The sequence below is a fragment of the Cyanistes caeruleus genome, chromosome 2, assembly GCF_971803275.1.
Source record: "Cyanistes caeruleus chromosome 2, bCyaCae1.hap1.1, whole genome shotgun sequence".
Taxonomy (NCBI): domain Eukaryota; kingdom Metazoa; phylum Chordata; class Aves; order Passeriformes; family Paridae; genus Cyanistes; species Cyanistes caeruleus.
This window is the reverse complement of record NC_141702.1, coordinates 95,775,267-95,786,729: the sequence shown is the minus strand read 5'-3', so window position 1 is coordinate 95,786,729 and position 11,463 is coordinate 95,775,267.

Sequence of the window (11,463 nt, the reverse complement as noted above, 5' to 3'; positions counted from 1 at the left end):
CCCTCCAGTTCAATACCCAGGGGCACTTCCAAACTCAGTCATTGAGAAGTAACTGCAGCAGGGCTCCAGCTTCCATAGAGGTCACTCTACAAAGACAATTGAATTTTTATGCTTGTATTTTGAGAAAACAAGGGTTGTGTTCTTGTTGGGGGTCATTATAAATAGTGTTCATTCTCATTCCACTTCATTAAAATTTTACTAGTTTAAAACTGTTTAGTGAACTCATCCTCTCTGAGAGGAGTCAAGTTTTCTGAGCATGCAGAGAAGTGAATTTGATTTTTCCCAAAAGGCTGGATATGAACCTCAGGATGCTGCAGGTTGCTTGTCACAGGCAGAGCGTTGTGAGGTCACTGCATATTAAAGGTCTTGGCAGCCTTTTTGCTGAGAGTCCTGCCTTGTTTCATAGATGGCACTATCAGGAAGCCTGAATGTTTGTCCTGTTGTTTCATTAAGCAGACACGGGAAAGCAATATTTCTGTGAAAATGAGCTCAGCTCACATGCACAATCTGATTTGTGTTATCATCACTTACATCTTCTGTGCTGAGAGTTTTTATATTTGCAAAATCCTCTATTTGTAACATCACATTACATCTAGTATCTATACCATTGGATTGGAGGACAATAAAAATGTCCCATCTTCATTTGTAAAATGTCTTTGAGATATAGAAACCAAAGATTACATAAATTATTTTAGAGCTCTTAAAAAATCAGAGACCATGATAGAGTAATGTAGATCAGGGGAAAAAGTCACAGAACTAATTATTATGACTAATTTCTACATCACTGAAAAAAATGCTGTCCTGTTACTCTGATTGATTTCTGAACAGAAATATATGTATCTGAGATTATATACATTTTTATGTATATATGTATATACTTAATGAAGCAGATATGGACACTAGCTGCTTATGTGTACATGCTCATACCAATCAAAAGTGTAGTCTTTTTTTAACTTGTGCAGGTTATATTGATTCTTTTTTCATGAATGTACATAAGAAATATAAGCTCTCAGTATAAGATGTATGTAAATACTTCACTAGCTCCTGTTTCTTCTGCATATATAAGGTCATGAATACACCTAGCCTAAATGTTTCAGTATGAATAGGTGGTGGGGGAGGGAAGGGTTGGTCGGGCATAATATAGATAGATGTGACTATTTATTTAAGAGCTACTGGCTGGGCTACCTTAATACCTAAGGTTTGGTCAGTTCTATCTGGTTTCCACATGTGTTTCCTGTTTTTCTTCTAAATTTTATACTGCTCAGGGACCTGGGGAGTGCAAGTTCAGGATTTTCCTGAAGGGAAGAACTGCTTTGTTCATTACTACCATGGGAATGTGTTAAATTTAAGTATGAGTGGTACAGGTCTTAGCTGTGTTTCTCCAGTGGCAGATACAAGCTCAGCTTATTGGAAATGTAAGAATGGGGAGAAAGCAAGTATAATATTATTTTTTTTTCTGTGGGTAGTAAGTAGAGGGAGGATGTGTGTATGTATGTATGTACTGCTTACTCTAGTCCTCCTTTTTGTCTGCCAAAGTCAAGAGTGAGTAAATTTAAAAAGTGACTTTGAAGTATGCAAACTCAACTAGCTCTGTATTTTAGCCTAGAATAAACAATGTAAAATACATCAGTAGTCTTGAATGCTCAGGAAGAGATAAAACATCCCAAACAGAAAACCTGGGAACGTTTCAAAAACATGTTTATTTGAAATATGTGACAAGGCACAATTATATTTTTTTTTCCTCCCTGGACAATAGAGTTTTAATTATAAGTGGTTCTGTCTCTTATTATGGTAATCCATTATACACCCCTGTAAATTTCTTGTTAAGAATTAAGGTTCTGACTGTCCAGCTAAGGGAAACAAGATAGTAAGTCTGTAGGAACCAATTATCAACATATTTTCTAAAAGTTGCGTGCACACTTTTAGTGGAATTATCATAGAAGCAGATTATTAAAAGCAGTTTTCCTGTCTACTTTGTCAAGAGGGAGAGCTATAAATTATATTTCAGTATTAAGTACCCTAATACAACCAAAAGAAGGAATTTCACAGTCCACTCCAGGCCTCTGACATCAGGTGAAAAAATCAGAGCATGATTGTTCTAAACTTCTTTTACAGTTGATAGAATAGATGTTCTCCAGCAGAAGTAAGCACAGTAAAAGAAACCAAACAATTGCTACAAGAAAAATCATCTCTATTGAATCTTAAAATACTATCATGTTCAAAATTAAACACTTCATACTTTATAGCTTCCAATCCTCTAGAGCAAAGCTCTCCTGTTTTTAGAGCATCTCAGAGGTCGCTGTTATGGACCAGGCTTAAGTAAAGCCCTAAAATTCTATTTGTTTGTAGTCCTCAAATGGTCAGCTAAGCTTTGACTAATTAATTTCATTGGCTTATCCTGATTGCCCAAGGCATCAGAAGAGGAACTAACAGCCTCCTAGCACACACTTTTTCCATGCCAACTCCAAATTATTTTATTTCATCAAACTGTGTATAAAAGTGTTTTGATTTCCTGGCTCCCTGCCTTCAGTGTTACCAACCTGTGCAATCAGTTCAGCTCTTCCTTTTGAGACAACTAAAGGATGCCTTGGTACTGAGGTTCAGAAATTTACCTGATATCTGGACAGATGGGGAGCCTCTCTTGAGTTGATGGGACAGGTCTGAACAGAGACCTGAGTATTTATTGCATTTTCCCAATGCTCAGTCCTTCTCAATCCAGGCCTGATCCACAGTGTTCATGTGAGTAATGGGTAACCAGGGTTTGGTTTCAGACTGGAGCTATGATTGTGATGCTGGAGTCTCTTTGTGTTATCCAGGTGTTGCAGAGATGGCAACGTGATGAAGTCATACTTGCATTAGTTAATTACAGTCTTTAGGGAGGAGAGATGGAAGCATTCTTAATCATATAATAAACATGCTGCATTCTTGTTTAGATGATTGAGGAAAATGTTGCCCAATTAGGGTTTAAGGAATCAAATTAAGGACTTAACCAAGATCTAAACTAAAACCATATTTCAAAATGTCAAGAACTGGTTTGGTAGTTCCAATCTGTCTTTTTAAAAGTATTCCAGAGAATCATTCTTATTAATTTTTAAGGAAGCTTCAACTTTTGGAAAAAAAGACAATAAAATATCTGTATGAGAGTATAGTTAATCATCCTTTCAACCTAAGAAGATTTTGCAGAGGGCAAAAACTTGTTCCTTGTGTATGTTTCACCAAACTTCCTGGAAAAAAAAAAAGAAATCAAATAAAGATATATGGCCAAGGTATGTGACTTGGAAGGTGAGAAGCAAAAGTGACCACCTTGATAAATGAGTGCAAAGGTAGAGAACACTACTGGAGAAAACAAATCTGTGAAAACAGGATTTTGCTCCTCAATTTTTAAAGAAGCAAAAGGATACAGAGACGCTCTAGGAAAATATTATTTTTTCAAGTCCGTTAAACACGAATATTTAATATTTTCAGATAAACATAGAACTGAACACCAAGATTAGGTGCTGCTGAGGCAGGAAAATTTTTATGACAATGTATTACAAAATTTAAGTGTGTGAAGGAAATTTGTTTTGTTTTCTAATGATGTGCCAGATTCAAAACACCAGGGAGAGTGTTTTTGGAGAATTCTAAATGGAGAACTCTACCATTGCTCAGACAGGAGCCAAGAACTCACCTAGGTTGCTGCTGTAACTATGAAGTTGTTATTGAGTTATCCACTATGGAGGAAATGCTAGAAGCACTTATATGACTAGACCAGCTTTGCCAAATCATAGTATAAACAAATGTGAACAACCAGGGTAACTGAGGAAGTATTTTTGGCAACTTTATGGTACAATCTTGGTCAGAACTTTTCCACAGTGGTCTTGACCTTGCTTCAGGTAACAGTAGAGATTTTTGTTCAACTCTAGTGACCATGGGTTTTTGATATTTATTAATCTTTTCTTCAAAAGAGAGCAAAGTTATTTCTCAAGTGGTGCCAAGTCAGCTCTGTCTCTGCCACATTAGATAGAGCTCTGCACCTAAGCCCATTTTAGGGCAGAATCCTGCTGCTGGCATGCAGTTACCCTCTAGTATTAACACCTTGACTATGTCTAGCCCTGATAGAACTGCATTTTTTCTTGATAATTCATAATACATAAAAATGTATTGTAGTACCATGATTAGATATGTATATTAGAGATCCTCTCCTCTGGGAAAAAATCTTGGCTTGGTATAACCCACAGATAAAATATTCCCTTTTGAGATCTGGAGCTGCCCAGTTTCATTCCTGCCTGTGCTGGCTGAGAAGGTTATTGTGGTTCTTTTGTCTCAAACTGAGATAGTAGTAATTATGGTTTCATGGGAAAAAACTTCATTTCTTCTAGAAAGGAGTAAAGATTACTGGTAAAGTTATGTAACAGTTCATTCTGTGTGTCACTGTTCCTGTTTATGTAATTGTCTGTATTTCAGTGTTGTTGGTCAAAATTGCCTTTTTCCTGCCAATGTGTAAGAACAGGTGCTAAGTCAAAGTTTAATACGTATAAGCTGTTGTGATATGCCACAAAAAGCACACAAATACTGCATCTGAATGTATTTCGTGTGAGGACTGAATGGTCTAAGAGACTCTTATGGTCACTTAACATGAAGGGAAAAAGATTTTCCTGATGTCTACCACAGAAATGGTCTTAATGAAATCTGAAAGTAATTCATATATAAAACATTAAGCAAAAGTTACTAAAACCAGTGATTTTTTGGTGTGTGGATGTTGCTGTGACACCACATAAACTGAGGGTGGTTGGCTCTTAGACACTGCACCTGATTGCTTGTGTTGTTCCTGGTTTGAGGAATGCAGCTGCAGAAACTGTATTGCGGGGTTTTTTTTTGTTTTAATTGGGTCCAGTGAAACCAATTTGACAAATATTTGGACCTCAATCTGGATTTTGAAGCTGGTGCTCAGATGTCCTGGTAGCACAAGATTTAACTTTGTGTCACAGTTTAACAGCAAAAGTCTACAATCAATTTTTTCCTTAAAATTACAAATAAAATGGAGGTGAATTGTTCCATATATTAGTTCTTCTAGAAATTTCTTGATCTTTTCTGTGGGCTTGCTTATACTCTAAAACCTTTTGCTCTGAAACATTTTGGAGTTTTTTTTCCATAAGCTAAATTAAAAATTCTCAAGTTTTAGAAGTATAAAAGCAGGTTTTTATGTTGACGATTTAGGATTACTTCACCCATGTTACTGAATCTATTTTAAAATTTTTTCAAGAGCAGTGAATCAATGAATCAATGAATGCTTATTTTTATTTTTACATTTATATCAATAAATACAGAAATATTGCCACATATTATTTTTTTTTTAATTGAAAATAGGGCACGTATCTGAGAATTTATAGCCATTCTATCCATTCACAGGGTCAAAATAGGAAAGAACCAGGTCTTCTTTTGATGCACTTAAGTGTTAGCTTTTTCTGTGACCTTTTTCAATGGCTGGAATGCATAATCTAGGGAGCTTTCAGTTAGCTCACAGTAAGCTAGCATTCCTGATGAGGCCACATAACTAATTTGTGCTGCATAGGTATATATTTCCCTTGGATTATGAAGTTAATATTATAGTTTATTAATATGAAATTAAAATTATAATAATAACTCTTCTGGGAATCTCTCTCTTTGGTCACAAATTTTTCCATGTTAAATAAATAATAATGTTCAAAACAATTGTCTTACCAAAGGAAATAAATATCTTAGTGTTACCGGTAATGTGTCAAATGACAATTGTAAAAGTTTTTTGGAGAAAGGCTTGTCTTCCATCATAGTTGACTGAGCTTAAACCAAACACAGTGGGAAGAGCCTGTTGAATTCTCTCTGCATCCACTGAAGGTTTTCTGAAAACAATCTGGAAACTCAAGTTCATACACTAACAGAAAATACCCCTAGATGAAACCCAAAATCAACAGCATAGTGCTATGTAAATGGTCTTGAAGAGCAATGTCACCAAATGTAGACACTTCAGATAAATATGCTGAAATTCAACAGTAAATGCTATTGATGGAGTTGAATGGCTCCTCTAAATGCTTCTCATTCTCTTTAATTTGATCATTGCATTCATAACTTGGATTCTATTACTACATGGTTACTTATTTTTCTATGCTGATTTTCTTTAGGGAGTTAGTGTTTTGGGAGATCTTATACCATAATGAGGAACTCTACTGAGAAAAGAATAAGATAAAACCTTTAGGAGATAACGCTGCTTCTGAAGATTTTTAGGTTAACCTAGAAGGTTTTCTCTAATAAATATGTTAAAGCCTTATCAGAAACTGTGCAGTGTGTTTCTGATTAGGCAGTGCTGGCACCTCATTTATTTCTGTTGTATTTGTCATTAGCTTTGTTATAGAACATATTTAGTTGAGTAATTTTCTCTTTTGATTACTGTAATAGCAGTACTCCAGATATGTTTTTTGGAGCTCTTTAGATATTGCATCTCTCTGTATAGCTTATACTTTTCTTCTGAGAACTGGACAACTAATGTAATGTGTAGAGAGAGTTGTTTTTATGTTCAGACTATTAGAAAAAGTGTCCTTTCTTCCTTTTGGATTTTGTTTTCTATTTTAGTCCTGTAGTTCAGTTACAAAAAGTTCAAGGACAGTTTTCAATGGAACAGATTATTTTCTGGCTTCTAAATTTCACCTTGAGTGGAGAAAATTAGTCTGGACTCAGTCCTAGGCCAAAAAAAACCAACAAAAAAACCAAAAACCTTATACAGTTGAATTGTTTTTTGTTAGAAGGAAACTGCTTTTTCTGCTTTCTGACTTGTAGTGCAGCAGAAGGGGAAGAAAATATATATGCAGTGATTTCAGTTACTGAAATCAGCTGATGCAGCATGAATTTAGTTGCATCTTAGGATAATGGTGATTAGTGAAGGGTTTAAATTAAGAAGGAATTCTAATTCCTGAATGGGAAGCAAAGTAGAAAGACAAAAAACAAACAAACAAACAAACAAAAATGCTCAGTAGAAATGTCTGTAATTAGATAACTTGAAGAAAAATTTAAAGTATTCTAGTCTGATCTGATTGTGGAAATGCAGAGTATTCACATTCAAAGTTGTAGGTGTATCAAAAGGAAAATCCCAGAAAAGATAGAAAAGTAGAGAAATAATTAAAAGGACAAAGAAAATCCAAGCAATCAAGGAATAAAAAGAAAAAAAGGCCCATGATGTAATAGAATGGAAGCCATTTTAAAATGTCCTGAAGTATCTGAGTTTGTTTTTTGCACAATATTAAAACAAAACTCATATTTCATTGTATCTGGATGCATAAAATACACTGATGTGTGTATACATCTGTGAATTTATATATACAGTTAAGATCTATGTGTATGTAAATAAAAAATAATGAAAATTTTCTTAATTAAACATGGATTAAGGCTTACTAATAAAGAAAATATCTTAAATTATTGTAAGTTAGTCCTGTGCAATTGATCACATTTTAAAAATTCATTAACAAATAAAAGACCAAAATTTTTTTTTTCCTTGTTTCTTTTTTTCAAATCCTGAGCAATTTCTCTCCCCAGAATCAGTTTTGGTTTTTTTTCCATCAGAATTAACTCTGAAATTTGCTGTGGCATAATGTGTCTATGCCACATGTCTATGCTTAACCTCATGGAAATGCAAAACCTCCTTTGAGATTTTAACTTCATTTTAGACATTGAATTCAAATTAAAAGCAAAACTAAAATACCTTCAAAAGTGATACTAAACCCCAGTAACTTCAAAATCTTTTTCTACAAAGGTACTGGAATTCTGGGTGCTTGGCAAAGATTTATGACCATATATTTAAATTTTATCCTGCTTAATTTATGTTTTCTTGTAAATTCTGCATGTTCAAAGTTGCTTTATTTTTAAACAATATTGGCAAATTCATTGATCTGCTTGTCCTTTTCTTGTAAATAATTCTGCAGCAAAAATTTAGATTGGTACCAACTAGGATGCTCTATAAAGATAAATACTTTTGGCAAATAATTTTCAGTAGATTTCTCTGAGGCCAGTAGTTAATACTAGAAGCTGGTTTGAATGAATCATTGGAAGAATGTCTGTGCTCATTGTTTGTATTCTTCAGAAAGCCTTTGTAAAGAATACAGCTGCAGGCTGGAAGTCCTTGGGAAATGTAATTTGTTTGTATGTCCTACGATAGAAGACTATGGAAAGAAATATGATAATACACTCCAGGAGGCAAAGTTACATAATGGAAGCTGAGGTGTTAAGAGTTGCTTCTAACCCATTGCTGGTACAGCTAATTCCATCATAATAATAATCACTTTGTATTGTGTTTGAAGGTCTTCCTGCCAGCTAAAAGTGGTCATTTCCAGACGTGGTCAGATAGCTCTGCTGGGCCAGTGTGTTATGATTATTGTATTTCTGTTGCTATGCATGTCTTAGACACTGTCTGCTGGAGTGCTCTTGCAAGAGGTTCTTTGGAAAAAACAGAAGATGAGGTAATTTTGGATTTTTTGCAAATTTCTGAATTTCACATTAAACGTTAACATTGGTTTCACCTGTCATGACACTGACTTCCCTTTAGTAAGTACTAATAAAATAAGAGCTTCACTGAATTTCTGGATATTTTATCTTCTTTATTTTCACACTCCTCTAATCTTGACTAACAGCTTAGAAAACTGGAAATGTGGTAGTAGGTAAATTGGTCACAAAAGATTTGCCAGCAAAGTTTTGTCTTAGTTTCTGTAGTCTGTTAGCCTGCCGTGGTTAAACTACCTCAGTTTCTGCAGGAATGGGATGTCTGTATTGTGATGCTCACAAGCCCTTGCCTCCCTGCTTGGGTTACCAATAGGAAGGTTCAGACAAAGGTTCTGAGCAAGTATTAAAGTAATGCCTCTTAAACTTAAATCTTTCAGAGACCAACATTAGGAAGCAGCAATATCCTTCCAGTATCTTCTAGCTTAGTTTTGGCTGCAATGCCCTTTCTCCTCACACATGGACACATGGAGTTTGTTCTTCCTGTCCTGGGGTTCTTAATGCATTTCTGTTTGTTGTGTAGCCATTCAGCAAATGCCCTGGTGGGCTGCATATTCTCTGCATCCTCCAGGCCTTCCTGTCCCAGTCTGAACCTGGACTGGAGCCTGATACATGTGGTTGCCTTGCATGTTCTGTGAATGTAGGATCACTTAGGGCTGAAAATTCTGGTTTGTAACTCACACCAAGAACACATTTTAGGACTAATGACAGGGGATATTATGGGAGAACCAGAGGAATAGGTGCCATTAATGTGGTCAAACTGCATTATTCTTATTCATGGTTAAATAGCCTTTAATTAGTTTGACCACAGCTTCAAGATCATTCTTCAAAGTCTTTTGTGTTCCTGAAAGAAAGTTCCCTTGAAAAGGAAGACTAGGAGGGAAAATAGGACAACCTTCAGAGCAGTTCTTGAGACGAAGCTCACTCTCAGCCAGCTACAGTGTGCCCTGTAGCTGCAGGCTGCTGTGGGGTGCAATCACCCTGTGGGCTGAGCTGCTGTCTATCCTGGACCTACTGCCTGAGGAGGTGTCCATCCTGACCTGCTCAGGCTGGTGGATCCAAGGGACCCTTGAGCCTACTTGTACTTTAGCTCATCCTCATCCTGAGGTGAAATGGAGGAATTGTGACGGAAGCATTGTTTTTTCTGGCTCAGGAACAGCTCCTTAAGCTCCTTCTCCACTGAGTTCTTTGTGGTATCAAGTATGTATTATGTAAAGTTCTTGGGGTTTAGGATGTGGCATGTAGGATTAATAGGGCTGGACGTTCATAACATAGGGTATTTTTAAGTATTTAGAGGTTTCTCTTTCCTAGTTCATACTTTTTCAATAAAAACACAGTTATCAGTTCAGAAATTTGGTTTCTTCTTTGTTTATTGATCCAGAAATAGACTGTGAAGACATAACTATGGTTTTCTGAAGGAAATCGAAAATAAATCTCAATATTATAAAGGAATTTATTTATTCTGTCTTGTATTACACTGCCTTGTTGCACATTTTATTGTGTTATGTCCAGGCCAAAACAACACTGGAGGATTGGTCTTCTTGATTATTTCTAAATCAGAAAAAAAAAATAAATAATTGTTTGATATTTAAAGCCATCAGCTTTGACTTCCTCAAGACTGTTTGGCATAAGCTATAAGATTCTTTAGCTCAGCAATTTTTTAGAATTTTTGATTTATGTTAATTATCCCTCTTCTGGTTAGACAAAAAGTTCTTCTATCAGATGTTCCCTTTGACATGATGCACAGTATTTGAAATAATCAGTGGTGCCATAAAGTTATTGTGTAAGCTTGCAAACTTCAAATAATCTGTACAAATTTTTTGGTTCTTCAGGAGAGTCTACCAGCTGTTATTAGGATTTGTTTTAGCCTGTCACCATGTACATCAATTACCATTAACTTCATGATGCACAAAATGTGGCATCTGTGTTGCTGTAGTAAGATTCAGAATAATTTCTTGGTTTTCTGATGCTTTCATGCACCAGCTAACTATTACATTATAATCATAAAAACTAAAAGTTCTGGCAAACATTCAGACTCTTAGGAGGTATGAAATATTTTAGTCCTGAACAGTGATAGCTCTGGGGTATTGGCTCTGGGCTTGTCCAGGAGAATTAAACTATATGTAAGAATATGGAGAATTTTATTTTCAAATATATTCTTTACAATTGCATTAGTAGTTCATGCTTAATATGTTGTTTACAGTTTATGTTTTCCCTGTTTTCCTATTCAAATATTGTCAGAGCGAAAAATGGATTTAATTTTTTTATCAATTTTTGAATTAGGATAAACTTTATAAACATGGGATTATGAAGGAAGACAGACATACATTCTGTGAAATCTTGCAGGTTAATTTTTCAGTCAGCTCACCTGTCACTTTAATAGGTGTCTCAGTATGGAAAAAGCAAATTTTTCCTTTTTGGCTGCCATGAAGGAGGTCAGGAACAGAATAATTGATGCTTTATGATGCAATTTTTTTAAGAGTTTTTATAACAAAGGCATAAACCATCTGTAAGTGCAGAACAAAGTATAGAATGTCAGTTCTTGTATAAGCTCTGATGATCTACCCATAGTTGGCGTATTGCAGAAACTAGAAGGCAGAAAATTACTACTCAAAAGATGAAAAAAAAAGTTCTTGGCAGCAAGTTTTCATAGGCAGCTTGCCAGTATCCTGATTCAGTGTTTATGGGAGCATCTTGAAATGACTCCCAAATTAACAACTGTATCTTCCATCACTACAGTCTGATGTCTGAACATGAGGAGAAATAAACAATACTTAACGATCTGGAAGCTGCTGGCAATTACTCTATTAGTTCTGGTTCTTATTTTGTCTTACTAACAGCAAACTGTTCTGATCAGATGTTTATCTTTGAAAAACACATGCAACGGAAAATTGCACCTCAGATTGCTATCCATTTTACAGTCTCTTTCACGGGGACAGTTTCACACACAATTGAATGATTTAA